The 27,643-nt window shown below is 42.0% G+C and overlaps 1 protein-coding gene across 2 annotated transcripts in view; it reads right to left on the bottom strand.

The window, feature by feature from the left end:
* Positions 1-4,888: 4,888 nt before the first annotated feature.
* The window catches only part of TMEM258 (transmembrane protein 258), a 107,433-nt gene continuing 84,678 nt past the window's right edge, over positions 4,889-27,643 (bottom strand). For both annotated transcript variants that reach the window (XM_044067449.1, XM_044067450.1), the window contains exon 4: positions 4,889-5,067. The gene's annotated coding sequence lies outside the window, so the exon portion shown is untranslated. The remainder of the gene's footprint in view (positions 5,068-27,643) is intronic.

Genomic DNA, 27,643 nt, shown 5'->3' with positions numbered 1-27,643 from the left:
CTTTTCTTCTTCACCTCAGTACCTACCTCAAAACATAAACCCACCAAACTTGCTGCTGACAACCTCCCCTCTGAATACTTGAAAATTGCATCTGATACACTAGCCTACCCAATTTCAATTCTAATCAACCGTTACATAACAGAAGGCTATGTTCCCTTGATATGGAAAATATCCCACATCATCTCCCTCCACAAAAGGCACTCCCCCTCCACTGACCTCTCCAATTACCACCCCATTGCTATCCTCTCCCCTCTCTCCAAGACACTTGAAAAATGTATATATAACACCCAGGTCTCCAACTACCTCCTTGCTAATGATCTCCTGTCCAAAACACAACATGGTTTCAGGCCATATCACAGCACTACATCCACTCTGCTCTTCTTCACCAACACTATACTTCATCACAAAAACAATGGCCTCTTCTCTACTGCTGTATTTATAAATCTCTCAAAGGCCTTTGACATGGCATCTCATGAGCTACTACTCTCTACTCTCCCCAACCTTTCCTTCTCACAACTAGCCTGCAACTGGTTCCACAGCTATCTACATGGACAACACCAGCAATCAGTAATCTGGGACAATAACACATCACCTCGCCTCCCAGTTACTCTCGGAGTTCCCCAAGGGTCTATCCTTGGCCCTCTGCTATTCTCACTTTTCACTAACAACCTACATACTGCCACCACACAAGCATCTCTTGTACAGTACACAGATGACTCTACTCTCATCTGCTCTGCCCCCACTCTACCAGAACTACAACAAATCACACAGGAATCATTCTCTTCTGCTGAAAGCTGGCTATCCAAAGCTCAGCACCTACTCAACCCAACCCAAGTAAGACAAAATTTCTCCTGTTCCAACCTTCCAAAGCCACCTAAAATACACCCCACTTCAACATTCTTGCCAAAGACAATACCATCATCTCTCCATCAGAACACACAAAATTACTTGGTGTGGAAATAGACAACAAACTTAGATTTGACGCCCACATATCACTCACAATAAAAAAGTTCACAAGAAACTTGGTGCATTATATCGAAGCCGCCAATTACTAACCAAGGCAGCTAGAATCTCCATAGCCAATTCCCAGCTAATCTCCACCCTACTCTATGCATCCCCGATACTTACCGACCTTAGACAGACAGACTTACACAAGCTGGATGCTTGTTACAACAAAATTGCTAAATTTGCCACTGGAACCTCCTACTGCAGCCATCACTGTATCTCCCTTAAAGAACTAAACTGGCTAGAAGTCGCACAACTTCACTTTAATCAACTCACCCTCGCTCATAAACTTAACCACCCCTTTAACATCCCTTCCCTTCAAACCCTTCTCCAACCCTATCACCCCACTAGGCCCCTAAGATCAAGCAACAAAAATCAACTCACTGTTATCAAACTAAAAAACTCAGCAGGAGAGGCCATATTTTCATGTACCATATCTAAACTTTGGAACAATCTTCCACCCTCTATACTACCTTCCAGCAGCCTTTTCAAGACTGCACTCGAATTCCAAATTTGCACTGGCTTTGTCCTTGTTCTAATCTAGACCAACACCCCCACCCTTAACCCCCCGCACCTAGACTCTTAACCCAACTATACTACCACCACTACTAACCACAGTCAGAAATAGCTAATTGTCTTTACATACTTTAACATCTTCTCTGACAACTTTGTTACTAATATTATAAATGACAAGAAACTATCTTAACTTGCAACATTAGAAGTCTAAACCTCAAAATGCACTCTCTCGAGGCACTCCTAAAAATGGAGAACATCGATATCTGTGCAGTAACTGAGACCTGGTTCAAGGCTCCAGAGAGCACCCCTGCAATACCACGCTACAACTCTTACCACACTTTTCAGCCACCAAACCAGGACCGAAACACTAAAGGTGGAGGAGTGTCAATATTCACCAAGGATATTCACACCACCAGGCTAGTTGGCCAACACAATGTGTCTGAAATTCTCCAAGTGCAACTAACAGTAGGAAAGACTGCCATCCAAATTGTAGCTTGCTACAGATCCCCCACCATACCCCAAGATTCTCACTACACCTTTCTAAACATACTGAAAAATATTAAGATAGAACCAAACACCCTAATACTGGGTGATTTTAACTACCCTGCCATTAACTGGGAAAACTACTCATGTCCCAACACCTTTGCGCAACGGTTCTTGGAATTCATAAATTCCAACTCCCTGGATCAACTAATTCATAGTCCGACCAGGGGCTCCAATATCCTAGACCTGGTCATTACAAACATGGGAAATCAATGCTCCATACCTATGGTCACCCCCTCGTTAGTCAGGTCTGACCATAAGCTAATCACCCTTAACATCCACATCCCACCCCCCAGTAAAGAAACCACCATAAAAAACTTCTCCAAAGCCAACTTCATGCTACTCAAGTCAGAAGTGACAAACTTCATGACACCCATGCAGACGGGAACTGAAAGTTCAACTGCTGAATCCTACACTAAGGCACTGTACGAGCACATCCACTCATGCATGAATCGTGCCATCCCAAATAGAACCAAAATGCTCTCATCCAAAAAAAGGAAGCCAATCTGGTGGTCCCCTGCCATAAAGAAACTTTACAACAAAAGGAAGAAACTTTTGCAGAAAAGAGGAAAATCCCAGGATGCAAAAACTCCCCTACTAGCCTCAGTAAGAAACTGAGATGCCTCAAAATCCTCCAAAGCTAGTTACGAAAATAAAATTGCCAAAGATTCCAAAGACAACCACAAAGCATTCTATAACTATGTCAAGAATCTAAATGGCAATGCTCAGATCTGCTCTGAGCTAAAACAGAATGGCATTAAATATACTGATCCGAAGGATATTGCCAATATCCTGGGAGATCGATTCAGTGCCAACTTCACCCCCCCTCTCACCCCCTAAATGGCCCATCTCAATACTGGAAGATTGCCAAATTCCAATAACGGCCACACAGGTACAAAACGCACTCTCTAAAGCCAAGAATACAGCATCCATGGGACCAGATGACATCACGGGCTGTGTACTACATGGACTACAATATGAACTGGCACCTCACCTAAGTGTCATGTTTAATCATAGCCTCACCTCAGGTTTCGTGCCCACTGAGTGGCGCAGAGCTACAGTTATCCCAATCCACAAGGGGGGATCCACCTTGGATCCCGGAAACTACCGTCCCATCAGTCTGACAAGCCTTATCTGCAAGGCCATGGAGCGTATTATCATGGAACTTATAAACAAAGACATTGGCAACCTTCAAACACTGGACCCCACCCAGTTTGGGTTTGTGAAGGTGCAATCTTGTCTCCTGAACCTGATTGACTTCTTTGAATCAGTCTCCAGAGCTATGGACAAGGGTAAGGTGGTCCACACAGCCTATCTAGACCTTGCCAAGGCCTTTGACACCATCCCCCACTCTGGAATCATAGATAAACTTACTAAGTTGGGCATTAATCCCTATGTCACCCAATGGGTTGCTAAATGGCTTACTGATAGAACCCACACTGTAAAAGTAGCCGACTCCAAATCCAGCTCCAGACAAGTGACAAGTGGAGTACCTCAGGGTTCAGTCCTGGGGCCGCTCTTGTTTGGCATCTACTTCTCTGAAGTACAGGTCAACACTAAGGGACTCTGGCTAACAAAGTTTGCAGATGACTGCAAACTGGGAGCCATTATTGAATCCCCAAATGATGTGGGTACTCTACAAAAGGGCCTTACAGAAACAGATGCTTGGTGCCAAAGCCATGGGCTCAAGCTCAATGCCAAGAAATGTATCGTTATCCCGTTTGGGAAAAAACATGTATCCATGAATTACCATATAGGTGGCAGTACACTAAACACAGAAAGTGTGATAAGAGACTTAGGGACACAGGTAGACAGTGGTCTCACCTTCGATAACCACATCACCACAACAGTCAGGAAATCCTTCTGTGGCACACCTCATCATGAAGGGCTTTTCATCCAGAAAAAAGGAGGTCATTGTCCCACTGCACTCATCCCTCATTAGACCCATTATAGAATACAACGCCCCATTTGGTATGTACCTCTCAAGACATCTGCAACAACTGGAAAGGCCTCATAAATATCTCACTAAAAGAATCACAGGCCTAAAGCAGATGCCCTACGCTGACCGCCTTAAAAAACTCCAGCTATATGTCGCATATCGTCTACTCAGAGGCGATCTCTGCTTAACATACAAGGCCATGTCAAACCCAGAGCTGTTGGACATGCTACACTTAAAGAAATCCCAATCCCTCAGAGCTACATGCTCCAGGGATCTAAACCTTGTCATCACAATAAACAAAACATGCTGGAGGGATAGGTTCCTGACCCAGAGACTCCACAGACTCTGGAATAGATTGCCCATACATGTCAAGCAGAGTGCCTCTTTGGACCTCCAAGAGGAACCTTGACGATTGGATGGGAGAAAGGAAATTCACCCCCGGGATCACATCAGTTGCCCTGCTAGACAGGGGTCCAGGAAAGTAAATAATGTGGGAAGAAATAGCCAGGGAATTGTTATGGCTAGGCTTGTATAGGCCCTAGGGCTGATAGCCTAGTACCAACCTATGAACCTATTTTCTGTATATACTGTTGATAATCAATATCTTATTATATTAAAGCCAACAACCTGTAATGTTGTTTACTATTGCTGCAACTTTGTATCTCTATCATGTACATGATGTGGAGCTTTTCTCCCCGGGCATCCGCTGAAAAAGGACCTGCATCCAGTCGGAATTTCCCGGTAAACAAATGTAAATAAATAAATGTAGGAAAGGTACATGGCTTGCACACTTGCGTACTCAGGCAACTACACAACACCCAAAGACATGATATAATTTGCAAACTTAAAAATCGAAGCAATTACGAAAATGGAAACAGACAAAGGTTGAAAAAAACATAACTGTTTATTTATCTGTAAAACATATAATCTCTGGACCATATGGAAGTTTATCAATGACCATCGAACTGCAGATCTTTGGAACAGCAGCCTTTTAAAGGCATCATTACAGTCTGTGCATGGTGTAAATCTGCTTCCTGGAATGATCGCTACTTCAATGGAAAATCCTAAAAAAAAAAAACAGAAATCAGATAAACTTGTGAGATTTTAATATAGTTATCTTATAATACAATACAAAGCATTGTTGTACTATGCAGGAATTCAATGATGCCAAGGATTTTTTTATATCAACATTATAAATATGACATGCCTTTTTAATTGAATAACTCAAGCTTTGAAACGCATTTACTCTTCAGTTTTATTACTCATCTATTGACCAAGTAAGGTGGGCTTGTCTACTGACCCATTCAGCTGCAACTGAAGATCACAAAGTATGACAGTATAGCAAAAGTTACAGTAAATGACTAGCTAAAGAAAATCATAAAATAACTGTGCAACATAACTTAAAAAATTATACAGTTAAACTGAGTGTATACATTAATGCACCATCAATAGAAAGCAAAGCATAAAGAACCACATACAACATTTTCTTTAAACCCTTATGCAAACTATCAGGTGAAAGAATCACAGGAAAAGATACACACAAAGCTATACAGTTTTACCTGCAGAGTTCTTCGCTAGACAGCATCTTGTGAGATACATCTGCAGTAGAAAGCTAGTAGCTTTCACCAAAGCAAATGTATTTATTTTGAATGGCAAGCTGTTTATGTACTGATTTTTAAACTCTTGTAGAGTTACTGATGTGATTTCTGCAGGTAGGTGGTTACAGCTAGCAAATCTAAGGCATGTGAAAGGAAAGCTGTGTAAAATCTCCTTCTCTTCCATGTTGCATTACTCTACTGTTGGATTTACCCTTCTTCTGATCAGGTTGTCCAGCCAGGTTTCCAAAGACTTTCAGTCCCTCTTGGTGTGTCGGACGTCCGAGGTGGGCAGGAACGTGGGCCATAAAGGCGACGTCTGCACACACCAGCCCTCAGAACTTAGATAGCAGTCCCAGACAGTGCCAGTCCTGGAAAGCATAGCCTGTGCAGTAGCCGAGGAGAGTAAGAGGGGGAAGGAATACTGCAACATGGAAGAGAAGAACATCTGTGGTTATGGTAAGATTTCACACAACTTTCCTATGTCCTTTTATTCCAATGTTGCAGTATTCTACTGTTGGGCGAGTACCAAAGCTCACTACTGACTGGAAGGTGGCCTGGAAGAGGACTCCAGGAATCCATGCAGGACAGCTGTGGCAAACCCTGCCCCGGCCTTGGAGATATGGTCCAGTTTGGTGGATAGCCTGATTCAAGGAATGTTGACCACCTTGGGAGTGAAGGAAGGGTTTGTCCTAAGGGTGACCATGTCCATATGAAAAAACAGAAAAGGGGGTGTAGCCATAAGGGCTTGAAGCTCTGAGATCCTTCTGGCCGAGGTCAAAGCTACTAGCAGTACAGTTTTCCATGTGCAAAACTTTATGGAGGCCCTGTCAGCTGGTTTGAAGGGCGCCAGAATGAGTTTTTCTAACACATAATTAAGATCCCAGGGAGAGGGAGACTGTTTCCTGGGCGGTCTTAGGTGCAAAACACCACTGAGGAAAAGTTTGGCTGGTAATCTGGATGCCAGCGGAGGGTCCACAGGCAGGCAGAATTGGCAGACAGGTGTGCTTTTAGAGAGGAGTAGGGCAAACCTGACTAAGAGTTCACACAGGCAAGACAGAATCAGGGGAATATCGCTGTCCAGCCGATCCGTCTTTTATGACACCAGATAGAAAACCTTTTACATTTGGAGCTATAGGGTTTTCTTGTGCTGGGTTTCCTGACCTCCTGCAAGAATGAAAGCATGTCTTCATTGTACAGGTGTCTGAAGGGGGATAATAATCTTATCTGCCACAGGGTGAGGTGCAGAGACTGCCACTGTGGATGTATCTGTGTCCCCTTGTGCTGTGTGAGGTGGGCCAGTTGTGATGATTGCCCTTGGACAGATGAAGAAACAGAGGGAACCAGTGCTGCCTCGGCCAGTAGGGAGTCACCAACAAGATTTTTGGGGAGTCCTGCTGAATTTTCAGTAGGACTTTCTGGATTAATGGGAAGGGGGGAAGCATACAGGAATCTGCCCTTCCATGACATTGAGAATAGCTCTGGAGTTGACTGTTTGTGCAGGAGGCGAACAGGGTTATCTATGGAATATTCCACCTGTGGACCATATTTAGAAACACATCTCTTCACAGCATCCATTTGTGGCCGTCTGATTTGGTTCTGCTTAGTGAATCTGCCTGTGAGTTGTGTTGGGATGGGATGTAGGCTGCCTGGAGGGTGATTCCCTGAGAGGTAGCCAGCTCCCATACTTGTACAGCTAGTTTGCATAGGATGTAGGACTTGGACCCTCCTTGCTTGTTGAGGTACCACATGACTGTGGTGTTGTCTGTGAAGATCTTTAGGAGGCCCTGCTGGAGGGAGGGTTGGGAAAGTCTGCAGCGTGAGGAGAATATCTCCCATTCCCCTGAGATTTATGTGCTCTTGTTTGTGTCTGTCTGTCCACAAACCTTGCACTTTCCTTGGGCCCAGATCAACGGCATCAGTGTGCATGACCTGGAAGGAGGGAGGCATTTGCAGGGGTAGTCCAGGATTATGGGCTACCTGAGCTAGCCACCATTTCAGTTCTTGGTGGAGACAGGGGAGGAGTGGAACCCTGAACTCAAGGGGGTGGGAGTGCTGGGTCCAGACTGAGCGAAGGTACCACTGAAATTTCCTCATGTGTAACCTCGCTAGAGGTAGCATGGGGATAGTGGCTGCTATGTACCTCAGTAGTCTCAGGAATTGCCCGTCAGACAGTACTGATGAATGAAGGGCAGAGAGAAGGTGGTGGGAGAGAGATATTACTTTTTCCCCCTGGAAGGGAGGCCATCATGATGTCTGTTCTGATTCTGCATCCCAAGAAGACAATGTCCTGTGCTGGATCGAGTTGGGATTTTGGGAAATTTATCAGGAACCCTAGAGACTGCAGCAGGAGAAGGAGGTCTTACAAATGATGGAGGAGGGATTCTCTGTCTGCTGCCTGAACTAAGAGGTCGTCTAGGAATGGGAATATTTGAACTAACTAAATAATGACAGATATTTTAGTTTCACATTTCATATTCTTCAGAAATTACACAATAATTCAAAACATGTTATTCTAGCAACATTTTGTAAGTTTATAGGAGCAATATTTAAATTTTAAATGCGTCCCTATTTTTGGGCTTTTCTCCCCTCATTATTTCTGTCTTTGTCAAGACTTCTTGCACTGAGAGGTTGAGGTATGCCCGACATCCATGGCCCCTAACAGTTCTCCATTACTAATTTCATTCCAGCCATTCAGTAGATTTTCCATGTCATTTGTCCCTCTTGTGAAAAATATATGCCCCTTCTAATCTCAGTTGCATATGTATTCTGATGAAATTTGATAAAATACTTGAAACTACAGGCTCTAAGCAGGTTGTATTTTTTGGAAGTTGTTAGGGGAAAATGCAGCTGCAGTGAAACCAGAAACAGACCGAATGCATGCAACCCTTCATTCACCTTGATGGCCTGCAGCCTTTTTTTTGTAAGCACAGTGCCTTTAGTGCCAGTTATGAAAAGCCCTTCATGTCCTTTACTGTTCTGAACAAAGAGCTCCATGGATGGACTGTCACGAGAAAGTACAGTTGTGTACACTTACCATAAATTTAGATGTTAAGAGTGTATTCACTGTTGCAGTCATTACATTTGGGTTATCTGCTTGCAAGTAGTCCTCAGCCAGCCTGATTATCAAAGTCTTGGGTCATGCGTCGGTTGCTGTCTCTTCTTCCATGACGTCAGGGGTATAAAGCATGCAACCGACGCCATTACATCAGTTTTTCTTGCCCCGGATGTCAGATGCCCCCATAATGGGAAGCAATTACATAGAAGGTTATTCCCCCAATGATAAGCAAATACTCCAGAAAGCTTAAATACAGTAAACAAGAAGAGAGGTATAGCAAACAGAAGTCAGGGGGCTGGAGGGAGGGTAACCAGGACTGCAACAGTGAATACACTCGAACATCTACATTTACGGTAGGTGTACACAACTGTACTACTTCGTGTTTTACTGTTGCAAACATCACATTTGGGTAGATTTCCAAAGCTAAGGATGGGAGGAGGTAATAAGATAGCATTATGACCAGCTATAAGGCCCTGCAAGACTGCAGTGGCAAAGCCAGCTCTGGATTTAGAAAAAATAGGCAAGTGGTAATGCTTGGTGAAGGTATGTACAGAACTACAGGTAGTAGCTTCTAGGATGTCCCTGGTAGGGACACCTCTGAGAAAGGCTGTAGTGGTAGATGCAGCCCTGGTTGAACGGCTCGCAAGGGCAGTTAGCTTAGTACTAAACTGTGAACCTATGAATGTGGTCTTATCCCGAAGGGTAGGTTTTCCATGGTGCTTATAGCAGAAATGAATGCAATGGCCTATCCACTTAGAAATGGTTTGCTTTGAAATGGCCTTCCCCTCTGCCCCTGCAGCAAATGCAACCACCAAATGCAACCAGCAGTTGTTCAGATTTCCTGAGAGGTTTAGTCCTGTCCAAGTAAACTTTAAGTTGCCTGTGCACATCCAAGGAGCGCAGTATCCGTCTGTGGATTAGAAAAGAAGGTTGGCAAATGAATGGACTGATTAAGGGCCACACTGGATACCACCTTGGGCAAGAAGGAGGGATTATTCCTGAGGGACACCCTGTCCGCATAAAAAATGCTGAAAGGCTCCACTGCCACGAGGGCCTGCAATTCAGACATCCTTCTTGCTGAAGTGATGGCTAGAAGGAAGGCTGTTTTCCAAGAAAGGAATTTCAACTTCGCATTTGCAGCTGGCTCAAAGGGAGGTAGAGCGAGCTTTTCCAATACAAAGTTAATGTCCCAGGCTAGAGTAGGGGCTCTCCTGCGTGGTCTTAAGTTTTTGGCCCCTCTGAGGAATTGCTTCATCAGTGGGTGAGAGAAGAGAGGTGGTTCTGTATTGTAATGCGCTGAAATGGCTGAGACATGAATTTTGATGGAAGAAAAGGAAAGACCCTTGTGAAGCATCTCAGTTAAGTATTGAAGAATCTGAGGTAAATTGGGCGCTGCTGTGCCCGTCCCGAGTTTGGCTCCAGGAACAGAATCTTTTCCATTTTTCAGCATAGGATTTCCTAGTACTAGGCCTCCTTGCCTCCAGAATGACATCCATCACTTGCTTACTGAGGGATGGTAACGGGGAGATCTGGTAATTAGCCAGGCTGCCAGGTTCAGGGTTTGAAGCTGTGGGTGCAGAATCTGGCCCTCCTGCTGGGACAGCAGGGCAGGGGTCTGAGACAGGTGCCATGGTGTCAGCAGTAACACACTGCGCAAGAGGGGGTACCAGTGTTTGCATGGCCAATCTGGTGCAATCAGTATTGTCCTTGGTTTGTCCTTTTTGATCTTTAGTAGTACCTTGGAGAGGAGAGGCAGAGGGTGAAAGGCATAAACTGAAAGGTTTTTCCAGGTGAAGGACAGGGCATCCACCTTCTAAGCTTGTCTGTGGGGAGTCCTTGTGTAGAATTTGTCCAATTGGTGGTTCTGGGGGGAGGAAAACAGGTCTATCTCTGGGCTCCCCCATTTGTTTTTCAACATGTTGAATATCTTTGGTTCCAGTTTCCACTTGTGTGGGTCCGTGAGATTTCTGCTTAGGTCGTCTGCCAGTGTATTTAGCTTTCCTGGCAGGAATTGAGCCTGTAGGTGCACTTGGTAGCTCAAGGCTATGTTCCACAGAGCCATGGCTAGTCTGCAGAGAGGGTATGAGTGGGTTCCCCCCTGCTTGTTAGGACCAAATAACAGTGGTGTTGTCTGTCTTTATCAATAATTGTTCTGGAAGAATGTGGTCCTTGAAGGCTGCCAGAGCATTCTGTACAGCTAACATTTCTTTTTGATTGATATGCAGGTGCATCTGACTTGGGTTCCATTTGCCCTGAATGCACTTCCCTGCCAAATGAGCCCCCCCATGCATAGTCTGATGCGTCTGTTGTTAGGGTTTGGGCAGCAGGGGGTAGAGTGAATGACAGTCCCTTGTTTTGGTGGCAGGCCTCTGCCCACCAAAGGAACTCTATCTGTAGACAAGGTACGATAGGAATCATTGATTCTAGATCCTGAGAATGTTGGCACCGCAGGCGTTTAAGATACCATTGTAGTTTCCCCATATGCAGTCTTGCATATGGAATTAGTAGAATGCAGGAGGCCATGAACACCAGGGCTTGCAGTATTTTCCTTGAGGATAGCTGGATCTTTGTGGCCAGTAGTTTGAAGTAGGCTGTCAAATGAACTTGTATCTCTGGCGTGAGGTAGGCCATCTAGGAACTTGTATTCAAGCTTGCTCTCAAGAATACAATTTGTTGGCAGGGTACAAGATGTGATTTCTTTTTGTTTATGGTATACCCCAGAGAAGTTGGCAATTTCTGTACAAACGCCAGATGATTCAAAAGTATGTCCTGGCTTTCTGCCTGAATTAGACAATCGTCCAGGTATAGATATATCTGGATATTTCTTTCCCTGCAAAATGAAATGACCGGAGCTAGGCACTTTGTGAATACCCTGGGGGCAGTAGATAAGCCAAATATTAGTGCAGAGACCTGATAGTGCATGTAGCCTGCTTTGACAGAGAGAATTTGCTTTTGAGCCTCTGCCCACTGATGCTTAAGAGAGAGAGAGAGAATTTGCTTTTGAGCCTCTGCCCACTGATTTGGGGGTAGATCTGGCCAACCGTTTGGGGTTGGTAAGGAGTGGAAGTGGAATCTGTATCCTTGGGAAACTATACTTAAAACCCATTTGTCCTGGGTAATGAGTTCCCAATTTTTTGCCTGCAGGGCAATTTTTCCCCCTAAAGGAACAGTCAGTTGTGCAGGGCTTGAAAGATTTAAAGTCACTGAAACAGTTTGCCATAGGGGGGAGTCTTACCACTCCGTGCTTTGGAAGTGGGAGCCCCTCACTACTTAGTCCTGTGAGTACCTTGTGACTGAAGCCTGGGTGTTCTGCAGGCTCTGGGTTTGGACTGAGAAGGCCTGGAAGAGGCAGGAAAGGTCCAATTTTTAGAGGGCCAATGCCTACTAAATCTGGGTGGCTCTACTTGCAGGAAATCTTTAACAGTTTGCATAGATTTAGCTTTTTCCTCAATCTTTTTAAGTACTTCTTCTGCTTTGTTGCCAAACAGGCGGTCTTGGTTTAAGGGAGCATCCAGCAATTTAGCTTTAACATGATCTGGCAAAGATTACTCCTTAAGCCAAGCATGCCTTCTAAGTACAGACCCAGTCACAGCAGCCCTGCAAGATGCTTCTAGTGAATCAAAACCACATTGCAAAGTATGTTACCCAACTTGTTCAGCAGAATGCATTAAATCCTGTAAATCTTTATTTTCAGCACAGTCAGGAATCAACATAACATTCTGTTTAAGCAATCCAATAATATGCTGCTGATACTTTAAAATATGAAACTGGCAGTTTAAGGCCCTAATGGCCAAGGTTGCAGAGGTGTATACCTTCTTACCCAATCTATCCAGCGCCCTGGAATCTCTATCAGAGGGGGTAGGATTTTTGGTAGTAGCCTTAATGCCCTTGGGTCCCTGTGAAATAGTCTCAGGATTAGTAGTAGGATTTTTAAAGAGGAACTTGTGAGAGTCAGGAACACTAATATCCATCAGGCTTTCTGGGAGCAGGAGGTAGAGTGTCAGGGGCCAAGCTAGATTCCGAGAAGGCATCATCAACAATGTCCAGTACAGCGAGGGTAGCTAAAAACCTGTGTTGGGGCAGGAGTAAGAAATCCTTAAGCCTCTTTTTAGAGTCAGAGTAAGACCTGGCTTTTCCAGCGAAAATGCTCCCTAAGAGTATGCAAGGTTTCACCAAAAGAGAAATCTTCTGGAGGGGAAGCAGAGGGAATAGAGTCCTCTGTATCAGAAGCTTCAGGTAGATAAAGGTAAATCCTGGTCATCAGAGGAAACAGAAATTTCAGAATCCTGATCAGAAGAATCATAAGGAAACTCAGTCATAGGTCTCTTAGAGGGGGAAGGGTGGCTTCCCCCTGATTAGAGTACTAAGGTCTTCAGCCATTCTTATCATTTGTTTTTTTTAGGCATAGAGGCTTGACCATGCGGTCTGGGCGTCGTTTTTCTAGGCATTGATCGAGGTTTAGGCCTTGAAGAAGAAAATGATGTTGGTTTAATATGCAAGTCAGTAGGCCTGAATACAGCCTCAGAAGCCGGTGCCTGCACAGCGGCTCCGGACCCATCCAAGGTAGAGACATCTGCAGGTTCTCCCGTTGAAGCATCTTACAGCATACCGGACTCCGAATGGGTCTCAGTAGAGGCCTGTGAATCTGAAGTAGCGGGTATCAGGGGCTGCAAAAGCACCTCAATGAGTACTGGCGAACTGGCGACGAGCTTAGGAGAAGCGTCGTCGGCAGCTTTGGACCTATGCGGTCTGCCTTTATCTTTGCGTTTTTTTGGAATGTCGGTAGTCGGGTGGCTTAACGAAGCCACATCTGGATAATTGGACAGAGTACCAAAATATTTAGAAGCATAAATAGACTGACGCCGAATAGTTCATTGTTTAAATAAGGCACCAAACCGACAGCAAGGTACGTCGTGGTCAGGGCCTAAGCAAGGAATGCAGTACGAATGAAAATCTTTATGAGGTATTTGCTTTCACAAGAAATGCAATTATTAACTTTTACTGACATCAGTTTAGAGCAAGAAAATTTTCCCCAATGGGAGAGCTTAGTTGAAGACTTCGGTTCTGAAACTCGAAAATGAAAATTTCAGGAGTCGGCTGACCGGCACTTGCAAAATGCTTCTGCTTCGAGCACCACACGGCAAGAAAGACTGTTGTAATGGTGTCAGCTGCATGCTTTATACCCCTGACTACCTGACGTCAAGGAAGATGGGACAGCAACTGACACAGGACCCAAGACTTTGATAATCAGGCCAATTGAGGGCTACTGCAAGCAGATACCCCAAATGTGAGGACTGCAACAGTGAAACACGAAGAACATCAGTTGACAGCTTGAGCACAGTTGAAGAAAAACTGTTTTGCAGTAAAGCCCTTCAGAGCTTTCATGCCAACTAAAAAAGAGAGAGGCTAGAATCTTGAAAGAGATCAATTGTAGGCAAGTTAAAGTCCTCACCCTGTCAAAGAGGGACAGACAGTTAAAGGCTTTTGCAGCAGTGATCATTCCAACAAGTACTCTTATGGTAGGTCTACTTACATACCTGTACTATGTTCATCACTTGATCACTGATATAAAAGCCTTAGCTATACGATTAGATTACTATAGCTTATTATGACTAGGAGGAGGACGGATAAGGGTCCAGGGGCCCCTGGAGAATGGTCCTAGCAAGTATCCCCTATACCAGGAAAAAAATCTTGCTTTTAATGCTTTGTAAAGATATGAACAGAGGACAAAGTAGCTGCTTTCAGATTACTTTCACAATCCACCTACTTCCAAAAAGCCAGTGACGATGCCAAAGTCCTGGTGGAGTTAGCCTTGACACTATCTAGAACTGACCTGTGGTGGGCATAACAAAAGGAAATAGGTTGTCCTTTTTTCTTACCTCCATAAGAAAACTAATAACTGCAAAGAGTTTCTGAAGGTTTTAGCTCTGTCAAGATAATATTAGTTGTATATGGACATCCAGAGTATGAAGAATCCTTTTCTCCCTTGTTTTAGGTTCTGGAAAAAAGACAGGGAGATGAATAACTTGGCTTAGAAATAGAAGCTATCAATCAATCCTCAAAAGCCCTCAAAATCTCCAAGTTGAGACAAACTGGTCAATTGTGTATCAGTGCTCTACCCTGGGAATGTAGTATCACCTTTCCCCCATAAAATAAAGAAGTGCTCTTTGGCAGCAGGAAACCTTTGAATGGCTTGGTGCAAAAATCTTTTGATTGTTTTCAGTTCTACTCAAGCTGTCAGCTGTTCAGGTGCTTAGAAGGTGCCCTTAAGCTCTAGAACCTGGACAGCTGTTCAATCCTGTGCAGTTGTGCAGGATATAAACCTCACATATAAGGCTACTGCAGCGGTGATTAACATCTGACCACATTTAATGTAAAGCATGACAGCAGAGAGGAAATTCTTAAGGACACATTAAAAATGTTACTTGTATGGCACGATGTATCCTTCATATAAAATAAACTGAAAGACTGGGATAAAGTTCAAGAAACCTGAACTTGGCTAGCTCTAAAGTCCAAAGAGGGCAAATTATTTACACTTAATGAATAAATAAAAAGCATTTGCAAACAAGAAAAGTCACAGTAGACCTCTTGCAAGTACAGCCACAGGTGAAGAAATTCACAAAAAAAAAAAAAAAAACATAATAATCACAGAAGGTAGACAATCCTATAGATAAGTGATACAACATTTGATCATTATTAACAGGGTACAAAATAAATGCAAATTCATTTTAGTAGTAAACATGAGAGGGAAGCAACAGGTGAAAATAGAAGGTCAAAGTAGAAGTGATACAGGTGAGAAGGGAGTTAGGTTACGGGTCTAGGGGAAAAGCACTTGCAGTTAATTTTTGGATGGAACTGTCTTGAGGTGAGTTCTGAATGTGGGGAAACAGAAGATTCTTTTAGGTGTGGGAAAACAGGAGATTCTTTTAGGTGAGGGGGCAAGGATTGCCCAGTTTGGGTGTAAGAATGGAGAAAGAATGGTTGTTATAGTGAGGGCTAGTTTAGAGTATCTGGAGTGATGGACAACTGGGAGATGTTGTGGAGGTTGTATAGGGGTGGTTTTACTACTAATTTTGGGTACCAGAGATGGGAAGGCATCTGGTTGAAGTAGTTTTGTAAAGAAGTAATCCTAGGAGTACTTAACTCTATAGGAGACTGGCAGACATTTGGCTTTAGAGACAGTGACGCAGTGGTGTTCCGGGGAAGGGAGGGTTGGACATTAAATCACCAACAGATTTTTTCAATGGACTGTAGAGAGGATGAGTCCCCCCCCCCCCAAAAAAAAAACAAAAATAAATAAAAAGCTGAGTCTAAGATGGGGAGCCCATACTGAAGTCAAGCAAGGAGGGCTTCCTTTGCCTACTGCAGCTCTAACTGGTCTGGAGAGAAAGGGAGATATTTAGATATTTTCCTGGGCCAGAATGAAAGCAAGGGAACGGATCATTTTCCTGGTGTTTTCAATGTGGCTTTGGAAGTTAAGAGTCTGGTCTAGTCATAAAAGTAAATATTTAATAAGGGTGTGGTACTTTCTATTAGGGAACCATTGAGATCTGCAAAGGTGAGATTTGTAGGATGTTTTTTCAAGCTTGTAAGAGATTCTAACTAATCATACCTTTTTTTAAACCTTTTTTTTTTAAAAGAGGGGTTTGGGGGTAGCTTATGTTTGCTCAGCCAAGAAAAAAGAGAGTGGAGTTCGGACTGATGCTAGGTTTCAATGGTGAAATGTGAGGGACTGATTCAAAGAATAACCATGTCATTTGCATAAAAAGAGTGACTCGAAGGTTATAGAGATCAGAGGGTAATTTATTAATAAAGACTGAAAACAACAGTGGAGACAGTATGGATCCCTGGGGCACCCCCTCTGATAAGGGGAGCCGAAGGTGATTGGGGAGGGTCTATTTTAACTCTGAAATAACCTACTTGTTAACAAATGTTGGAACCAGCTAACAATGTTGGGGATAACCTTGATTTCCTGGAGAGAGTGAAGAAGCAGGAGTGGTCAATATGATCGAAAGGGTTGACACTGTTAATGAAGAGAGATCCTTAAAGGTTTCCTTTATCCATGTTGAGAAGGATCTCATTTCTAAGTGACCACAGTGCTGTGCTCCAACCAATCCAGAATCTAAGCTTTTTCAGTGTGAGGAGGTAGTACTGTTGGATGCAAGTAGACAGTTGGTTATGGATTAGTTTGAGTATTTTCCCCAAGTGCAGAGAGGATGGAGATAAGGCAGAAGTGGGATGAATTCTCTGGCCAGGACTGTTTTTAAACAAGAGCAGTTTTCCATATGCCTGGCACTATATTTTGAATTGAGCAGAGATTATAAATATGGATCAGGGAAGTGAACAAGAATTTTTTTGCAGAGTCATATTAACCAAAGCAGTAGTTCATTTGCGCCAAGGGGTGCATCCAGGGATATGTTTTCTAGTAGAGGTCAAGCACTGCGTTTGCAATTTTCTACAAATAAAAGAGGGAAATAGAGGTGGGCTGGGTGTGTTGGGGAGGACAGATAGGGGTTCTAGTAAGTAGGTGGTTGAATTCCTTGAGGAAAGTCAAAGGTTAAGAGTTGGCCTTGAGAAGTCAGGATGGAAGTTGGATCTGTGGATTTTCAGATTCAGTAATTCAAACTACACAGTTGCTCAATAGTGCCTTAGGCACTGCACTGACTGGAAAAATTACCTAAAATCTATTCAAATCAGAAGAAAACAGAAGGAATTAAAACTCTCAGTAATAACCCACTTTATAATTTTCTTAATACTAGCAAATAACAGATCAAAATAAAAAAATATTACAGAAAATTATATCTAAGTGACAGATAATTAAAATATACTCCAAGTAGTTACAGAATTTTGCACAAGTATAAACTGTAAACAAAAAATGGTTTAATTTTATCATTTAAATTTAGAGTCTGCTATACACTAAAATGATATTTCAGCAGTTTTAAAAATGACTGCTACATGGACAAAATTATTTTTCACTTTTGAAGACAATCTTTGTTTAATCAAAATGATACATTCAACTAAATTATTCAACTACCTCCTCACACTGAAAAAGCTTAGATTCTGGATTGGTTGGAGCACAGCACTGTGGTCACTTAGCATAGCCAGATTCATTACTGCTACTCCCCTAAGAACACACCATTGTCTTAACCTCAAACAGCTAGATTGGTTAGAGCTAAAGAACCAAAGAACCACTTACTCTATCAACAACTACTCATCATTCAAAAGACCCTCTACTACCCTGATGCCACCCCTAGCCTTACAAAACTGATTATACCATATAAAAACCTAGCCACACTCCGTTCTGCTAACAAACTCCTAGTATCTCTAACTAAATCATACAATAAAGCTGGGGATTCGTTATTTTCAAATTCCATAGGTAAAAACTGGAATCAACTCCCTCAAGAAATAACTAATCAAAACTCTACCTCTCTTTTCAAAAAACACATCAGAGAACATCTTAAAGCACAGTGGCTGTGTTCTTGTGCTAATCCCGACTGAAACCATGTCCTCATTTACCTAATTTTCCTCTCCTTTCCCCTTACTGAGCTCCTCACAAACACTTTCAATAGTTTGAGAGTTATATCTGAGAAGTAGACTTTACCAGCAACCGTTTTTAACTTCATCTTGTGTTATTGTTTCTGTTTTATAAGTCTAATACAGTAGTATATATTAGTAGTAGTGTTATTGTTTCTGTTTTATAAGTCTAATACAGTAGTATATATTATAAGTTTATCTCCTATTTTTAGTATTTCTTTGGTGTTGAAATTGATTTTCTTTTTTTTACCTTGTATTGTTTACTCATATTAATGCTTTATGTGACAAATCATTGTTTATTGCCTGTACTGGAGCTTTTCTCCCCGGGCCTCTACTGAAAACGGATACATGTCCAGCTAGACTAGCCCGGTCAACAAATGTAAAATAAAATAATAAATACTATTCACACTCTCTCCTTATGTCAAAATATAACCAGATGAATAAGCTCCTGTTAAAAATTCCAGTAGTCTTCCAATAAGACTTGGTGTTCATTAAAAAGCTGAGAGAAAGATGGTACTACATTCCCAGATATGTAAACTACACCAAGTAATAATAAAATGGTTCGACTGTTCACAATATTCTACTTCAAAAGCATTTAGCCCAATTAATAATGTTCAATATAAAATTAATGGTTCCCAGAAGTACTTGATAAAAATTATACTTGTACTAATAAATTACTTTCATTACACATGTATTCATCTACAGACTTCAGTTATCTAAACATATTAATATTGTCAGGTGGTGGTCAGACTGCTTTAAGTGAGTATCATCTAAGAAATGTCTGGCTTCAGTGTTAATTTCCAATAACTAGGTTAACATTACTATGATGGACAATGCAGCACAGCATAAACAATGTTAACACTTCAGCATCATTTACCCAACTACAACAAAAATACAGTCTGTCAGCTTACATTATTTTTACTGTGATTTATCTCAAAGCGTGTGTGATATGTTTAACTTTATGTTCTCATACAGTCATATTAGAATAGATACAACTTCCTTACTTTGGACCACATTAGCAGTAGCTATAAAGTGTACATCAGGAAACTGGAATGAACAGACTCTTCTGTCATTTACTGAATTATTCTGTCATTTACTGAATTTTTTAAAAATGACCAATTTGGTATATACAAGAGAAAAATATACTAAATATGACACATACAGAACACAACAAGGATTTTAAATACTGGCCTCAATAACAGAAAATGTTCTGACAGATCACTGTTGCAGTAGCCCAAGTTATTTTGTACTTGCCCCTTGTTATTGGCCAGCTTTTAAAGCTTTTGTGCACCTTCCACACACACACTGAACTCTCAAGAACTTGAAAAGAGCTCTATAAAAGACAGAAATATGAATCCCTTCAGAGGTTTTTTTTTTTTGCTTAGAATAAGAGGAACACAAGAGCCCCAAAATAGTGATGCTAGGAACAAACCAACTATATACACACGGGTATATACCTTTATAACCTGGCAAAAGAAAAAAAAAAAAACAATAAAATAAAAGGAGACTGGAGGGAGGTATGACTACTGCAACAGTAATCTGTTAGAACATCTACTGTTATGCTAAGTTTATTTGCACAACTTGACTATGCTCCAAAATATAGGTCACTGTTGCAGTACCCAAAGCTAGCCAAAGCTATCTGTGGAGATTAGAACAGTTTAAGAAACTAATGGAGGTGGCCAATAAATTAAAACTTCTGCAACTTCTAGCGTTCAGTCCCAGAAAAGCTTGTTCTAGACTTGAAAAATGAATCTACACTGCAATGGTTTGTAAATGTATGTATAAAGGACCAAGATGCTTCTGGACTTAGGAGTCCACGACTTTTCAGAAAAGCACTAACCCTACTAGAAGTGGCTTACTATGGTGAATATATGAAAAGACAATAGCATGAGACAACCATCTGGAAGTATGGCCATCTTTGACACTGGCTGTCCTTTTCTCTTATCTACATAGGAGACTAACAGCTAACCAGCTTTCCGGAAGGCTTGAGTTTTGTATAGGTAGTATGTAAGCTGCTTGTAGAAATCTAGTGTGTGTGAAGAACCTTCTCCTCTGTTTTTAAAGGAAAAAAGACGGGGAAGATTAATATAGTTTGGCTTAAAGTGAACTCTGAGACCACTTTAGTCATAATAGTATTAATTCTCAAATAAACCCCTGCCCTTGTAAAAAATGAGGTAGGACTAATTATCCAAGTGCCTGTTACTCAGGGAATCACCTAGCAGAAATCAGAGCAATGACCTCTACTGTCCAGATTTTTGCAGAATGTCCAGATTTTGACCTTATACTTTTGGCCTGCTCCCCATAAAAAAATGCAGTTTTCTGTAAAGTCCATGACGATTGAAGTCATTAAAAAATGACATGCATTTTATTTTCAGACTTCACATCCTTCAGAAAATGCATGTCAATATAAAACATGTTATTCTAGCAACTCTCTATGTTTACAAGAGCAACATTTGGTTTCTATACCTGACTTGGGGCCTTCGCCTCCCCATTACTTTTGTCCAGATTTTTTGAGCTTAGAGGTCGAAAAGTATTAAAACAGTCTCCCATGTTAAGACAGTCATTTCAGCCAGCTAAGCTAGTTCAAATGCGGAGTAACCTTTTCAGACAGATAATGGAGGAGCCATCCATTTTGTAGGTGGATGCATATGCACCATCCCTTTCAAAAAATGTAACTTACGAATGGTTAAAAGAGGAGGGATCCAAGGACAGAGGAGCAGAATTGACCAACAAATGAATCTTTTGACAGAACAGGAAATGCCAAAGAATAGTAACTCAGAGATAAATCAAGAACTAGAAGCAGGCAGGCTCAAAGAGTGTACTGGTCCTTGGACTGGCACCAACCAGAAAATCTTTTTCCACCTGCACATATACGAGTTTAGCCACAGTTTTTTTTTGTTTTTTTGTATTTTGTCCTCAGGAAAAAAAGTGCCTAAAGAATATTAAACTTTTATCATTCTGGTAGTGAGTTTAAGACTTTTCAGGTTGGGGTACATCAAAACACCAGTGTCTTGCATAAGCAAATCCAGTCTGTGTGGAAGCATGTGGTAATTATCATTGCCAGATTGAAAAGTTAAGCACCACTGTTGCCTGGGCAAAACAAAGTAGTAGTCATATTTTTTTTTTAACAGTCCTTATGGATCTTTAGAAGAACCTTGGGATGGGTGGAAAAGCATAAAGGAACATTCCTGTCCATGGAAATAAGATAGTATCCATCTTACAGGTAAGTTTGCAAGGAGTGTTGGAGCAGTATTTCTTTCAGGTCTGCTCTGACAGGAATCAAACAGATCTGCTTGACTTGCTCCCCACAACAGGATCAATTCTTGGAAGATCCCAGGATCAAGTTTGTGTGTGTGTGTGTGTTGAGGGGAGGGAGGGTTGTCTTGGTCATGCTTAGACAGACTGCAATCAAGTTTTGCTCTGATGGAATGCATGAAGCCTGATGAGTGAAAATGAGCTGAGTTGCTAACTTAGTTTACGAAGGTGGTACAATCTGGTACTCCCATTTATATACCACATCATAGAGTACTGTCAGTGTAAACTTGCAGAGCTCCTGTGGACCTCCGGCGATTTAAGGCTTTCAAAGCCCTGATCACTGCCAACATTTCTCTAACATTTATGTCATTCTGTTATGACAGCTCTACAAACCCTGCACTTTCACAACTTTGGAGATTCTACCCCACACCAGGACTGGTACCTGGGGTGACAGACTGGAGAGATGTTTAGAAGAGAGAACAAGAGACCTCAATTCAGAGATCTGTTCCACCCACCAGAGAATCTCCTTGTTACCAAATCCCAAAACAGTGATCTGAAAAGATAAAGGGTGAAGATGCCGAGTGCAGACTGACCTGAAATGCCATTAGATCTTTCCTGTAGAGTCTGGTCAGGGGAAGCATGAGAATCACTGATGCCATGTTACCAAAAATAATGAGAAACTCCCTTGCAGATAACCTTTCTTTGAGAGGAGAAACTAAGGAAGGACCATTGCAACATCTCTACTTTGTCTGGAGGAAGAAATGTTCTTCTCATGGCAGAATTTCAGACATCACAGGAATAGAATTTTGTGAGGAGGGATGACAGAAGGGTTTTGTAAGCTGATATGAAAACTCAGACATTTGCTAAAAATTCTTGACAGCTGTAGAAAGAATCTGCAAACATAATACAATCATCCAAATATGGAAATATCTGAATGCCTTGAAGCCTGCAATGAACAACTACTAGAGAAAGACACTAAATTGGTGCAGTGGAAAGTCCAAAGGGTAAGACAGAGAACTGATGATGTAAGCCAGACACAGAAAATCTTTTCAAGAAAAGTCTAAACAGTATGGCAAGGGGAATGGGACAATCATCTACTACATCTAGCTTTACCATGAAGGGATTGGGGTACAAGGAAATGAAGGGAAATTACTCTGAACTTTGCAATCTTGTAAAAAAATACTTAAAAAAGTCCAGCACAGACCTCCAACAACCTTCCTTTTTTGGCACCAGAAAAATCCTTCAGTAAAAACCTTTGACCATCTGACAGGGGGGCACTAGTTCTACTACTCCCTAAATAATCATCTGATGCAGGATGGGAAGGAAACTCGGTTGGCAGGACAAGGAAGGGATCCCATACAACAGGGCAGGGATTTCCACTGCCAAGTGCATCCATGCTGAATTTACATTTAACACCCATTTTTTGTCACAATCTGGTACTACAGAGAAAGAGGACGCCTCAGAGATATAGAGAAGATGCCAGCGTGGGATGCCTGAAAGTGACTGCCCTTGACATTTGGAGGCTTTTCCTTTCCTTTTTGGGCCTCCATACCAATGATTTTTAAAATCCTGTTTACTGGCACATTTCTGATGAAATTACTTACTGAAAGAGGAAGCTGAGGAGGGGGACAGGACATTATTTGCCATGAAAAATACAAATTAATTATTTGAATCAACCCCCACCCCCCATCACACTTGAGCACCACAGCTGCAAAAGGGGCAGAATTTAACATTTCAGTTTGGATTTTGAGAACGAAGCAATTGCCTCGCTCCTTTCCCAAAGACCTACAAGACTGGCTCTCATGGGCCACCAAAGGCATCCCTATAAAACACAGGGGACGAGAGTATCCCCTAGTCTTTGGTAGCTGCATGTGCTACACACCAACAGGACTTTTGGGGAGGGGCTATCTGATGAACAACATTTGATGAAAACCAAATCACCCACCAGTGGCTGAAACAAATTAAGAGCTGGTCTGACACCCAAAGAATCCTTGGCCACTTTTGTTTTTGCACATAGGTGAAGGTAAAACCATGGAGACTGGAGGTTGCAAAAGTAGTAAGCCAAGAAATCAACCCTGAAAGCAGACACAGATGCCTGAATGGGTTGGTAAAGGATAAAGTAGAGAACATGTGGTTCCAAGGCAAGTATAGAGTCCCCCCACAAGCACAGTATTCTGCCCCAGACAGCACAAGTCTAGTTTTGACTTTTTTTTCCCAGACAAGTTCACAAAAGTACTTGCATGACAATTCCCTTAGTTCCACCAACAATAAGCCTCACAGCTAAATACAAAAAGAAAAAAAAAACAAGTTTTTCTCATAAAACTATTTTTAGCAGTAGGTTTTCCCAAAGCGAAACATACCTGCCCAGCTTTGAAGGATTGCTAGCCAACTGACAGTTTTCACTGTGGCCACACAAAGGAGTGCTCTTCAACAGCAAAAATGTTCTGAAGAGATTCCCTCTGTCTTTCCTCTGGCGCTATCCAAAAGCTTTGAAAACTTGCTGGTCACAAGAGGTTATACCCAAATAGCTTACGCTATTGCAACAGTGATTTGTACACTGAACATTTTACTAAGAAAAATTAAAAAATTTTTTTTGACCGGGAACATCCAACTAGGCTGAAAAGCTCCCTTTCAACAAGCTCCACACAGTTAAAAAGAATAATGCAATACAGTTAAGACAAAATATATTACAAAGTACAAAAGCAATAGCTCAACATGATTACAGTGCAGTACAATGGGCGGCCACGGTGGTGCAGTGGTTAGCATTGCCGCCTCACAGCAAGAGGTTTTCCGGTTCGATCCCCAGCTGGGGTGCCTTCTGTGTGGAGTCTGCATGTCCTCCCTGTGGTCGTGTGGATTTCCTCCGGGTGCTCCGGTTTCCTCCCACATCCCAAAGACATGCTGCAGGTGGATTGGACACTCTAAATTGGCCCTAGGTGTGCATGCGAGTGTGCCTTCTGTGGAAGGTTGGGCGCCGGGCTGGCAACTCGGCACTGTAAAACTCCACTGCCAATCAGTGTGCAGACAAGGTGATCCGCTGTGGCGACCCCTAACCGGGAAAAGCCGAAAGAAGAAGAAGATTACAGTGCAGTACAATACACCTAAAAAATTATTTATTAAAGTACAAAAGCAATAACTGCAACACAGCCAGCTGTTTAGATATTTTTTTGAACTGGATGTCAGAGTGACCATCTTTTTTTTATGTAAAGGAGGACTTTGCGTGATTTGTTACAACTAGAAGAGATTCACTGGTTTAGAGTGTAGACCTCAATGGGGAATAGTGCTGCACTGTGTTTCTTTTAGGGCAGGAGAGTATTCTGGTTTGAATATTAGATTATGGGCAGCAAGTAAATGTGTGCTGGCATGTTAGGGAGAAAGTTCAGGCCGCGTTAATTTTTTTTTTAAGACTGTGCAGTGGTGAGTTCTGGGAGGAACATTTGCAATAAATCTGGCTATTTTACTGTAGCATGCTTCAAGTGTGGTGCGCAGGTTTATGAAGATGGGTGAAGTGCACAGGAGAGATGCAATGGTTTACCTTCATATGGTCAAGAATGGTTTGTGCGATTGTGCATGATGACGACAGATATAACCAAATTACAGAAAGTGTTTGTGGTAACATGTCGAAAATCAGTATGTGGAATCCAGACTTCGAACATCTGTAATTTATTTGAATTGCACAGTGCATTTGCACTTTTTACATTCAAGAATATGTGTTTCAACATTGTGATATTTTACCATTACACCTTCGGCCATTTAGACGTCAGACAAACCGATCGCAATCTTATGCAGGTAAACTGATGTAAGTATATAGATTGATACAATGGTTTTCCTGGGAGTGTTGGCGAGATATGCTTTTTTCCTGTCGAAGAATTAAATATTGTAGTGAGTTTTCTTTTCAGTTTGCAGTATGTGACAGTGAGATTTTAGATGGTATTATATTACTACACCTAGTAGTTTGATATGTTGTACAATTTCTCTTGTTATGTTGTTGGTAGAGGTGATGCGAAATCCCATTTTTTGTCCGTCTAAGAGTTGCTATGTTGTGAATAGCATTAATTCTTGGGATCAAGAATCAAGCCAGAGTTTTCAAGCAAAGTAACATTTTAAGTCACCGTTAACATCTTTTAGTACTATTTTGTCCCTATTAATTTTTACTGTTATTTGATTAAGGTACTGCTGCTTTCAATCCACTAACCCAATGGAAGTTCTTAACATTATCATTGCTACTAAGTAAAACTGAAATGTAACTCTGTAGACTATAATGATTTCTAGAATTCATCAATTTTCTGTTTCCTTTATACACTCATTTTTGTATCTTGCTGCGGTGCTGCAACAGTTAGCATTGTCACCTCACAGCAAGAGGTTCTCTGGTTCGATTCTCGGCTGAAGCGCCTTCCTTGTGGAGTCTGCATATGCTCCCTGTCAAGTGAGTTTTAAAGACATGCAGGTAGGTGAGTTTGTGTGTGTGTGTGCGCGTGTGTGTGTGTGTCCGTGTGCCTTCTGTGAAGGTTCAGTGTGACTCGGCACCGTAAAAACTTCACTGCCAATCGATCTGTACACTGGTGATCCGCTCTGGCGATCCCCTAATGGGAGAAGCCGAAAGACACTTTACACTAATTTTTGTATCACTTATGTGACATCTAACATTGGTAGTTCTGCACTGTATTGCATGACAGCTTGCAAGATTCGTTAACTGTGGAGATTTTCTCCCAGGGCAATGATAAAAACGGGCCTGTTACTGCACAGTCAGACTTTACCAATATACAAACAGTAATTAATTCATAAACAAATAAACAAGTCACCTGATTTTTTTCTGTCTACTTAAGAGATGAATATTTGTATATGCCGCTATGAAAATGCATACTACATGTAAGCTAGAGTTAATTGCTGTATACAAAAAAAATGATGCAGCTAGAAGGGCTTACAAATTTCCTGCAAGTCTCAAACTGCACAGTCTTCTCACTGGCCATTTTTTTTTTTAATCAGAACCTTCTCAAACTAGTTGGCCCTTCCATTCCCCATTACCTAGGAAAACAGACAAGATACAGGCTGTCACTGACACAGTCATCTGGGTTTTCTGCTCTACAATGCAAGGTAACTGGACATGCAATGGGTTGACTGCACCAGTTGTCCCACATTTCCACAAGGGACAATGTCAGTATAAGCAGCCTTATCCTCATTCTTTGAAAATTTGGAAGTAGTTTCTCATATCCCCTCCAGAGGGATTACACCATCCCTCACCACTCCCGAGTGCCTGCACCCCTTCCTCCCCCTCCCAGAGGAGGTGCAGGAGGTGAGCAAGCTAAGCTTCTTCATTCCTCTCCTTCCCTGCCTGCCTGGGCCATTAATCAAACTCAGGTTGTCTGCATCTCAGTTAGAGCTCCATCTCTTTGCAACACAGCACTAGGCTTCAAAGGAAATACTATTTTATTAACTGTCACAATATCATCAAAGTTCCAAAGGAAAATGTGCAAACACCTCATTTATATGGTACAGACTAACGAGAGACAGAATCACAACATGACTTATTTTTAACCATTTTTACTGTGGATAGATTACTCACGTGCAGTACTGTCTACATATCCATTGCTTAATCCAATTCACATTTGTAGACAATGTTACCAGTTGCACCTCCATAAGTTTGTCACAAGCATCTACTACTCACTCTGGGAAAGAAAGAAAAAAAAAACCAAACCATTTAGGTCATACTGCCCATAAATGTGTATTATGGCATATCCCCACATGCAGTGGTGCATCTCTAGTACTTCACCCTGTTAAGAATTTACAGTTATACGTGGAATGAATAATACAGTGTAGATGGAGTTCTAAAAGCCTGATAGTCAGGTATCTACTGCACACACTGTCATCATGAAGGACTAACATATGCCATAACCTGGAGCACAGACGTGACATTCATGTAATAAGTACACACATGCGATGTACATACCACAACAGGTGGCTGCAATGTGATTATCTACCTAGAGGTGGTTGCCATTACAATCGATTGGGAGTAATCCAACTGGCTTAAGTTTTTCCATTAGCTTTCATTCTTTGTTACTATCAGTTGTGTAAGCTATTTATATAGTTTTCCCACCGACTGCTTTCCATAGGTCCATAATGCTGAATGACCACCTAGCAAATTAGCACTGCTGGAGTTAATCTCCATTACTACAAACTTGACTCTGGTTCATTTTTGCA

This window comes from Protopterus annectens, chromosome 3.part1, assembly GCF_019279795.1.
Source record: "Protopterus annectens isolate FY-2018-M chromosome 3.part1, PAN1.0, whole genome shotgun sequence".
NCBI lineage: Eukaryota > Metazoa > Chordata > Ceratodontiformes > Protopteridae > Protopterus > Protopterus annectens.
Note: the sequence above shows the minus strand (reverse complement) of the source record. Positions and strands in the feature narration are given on the sequence as shown.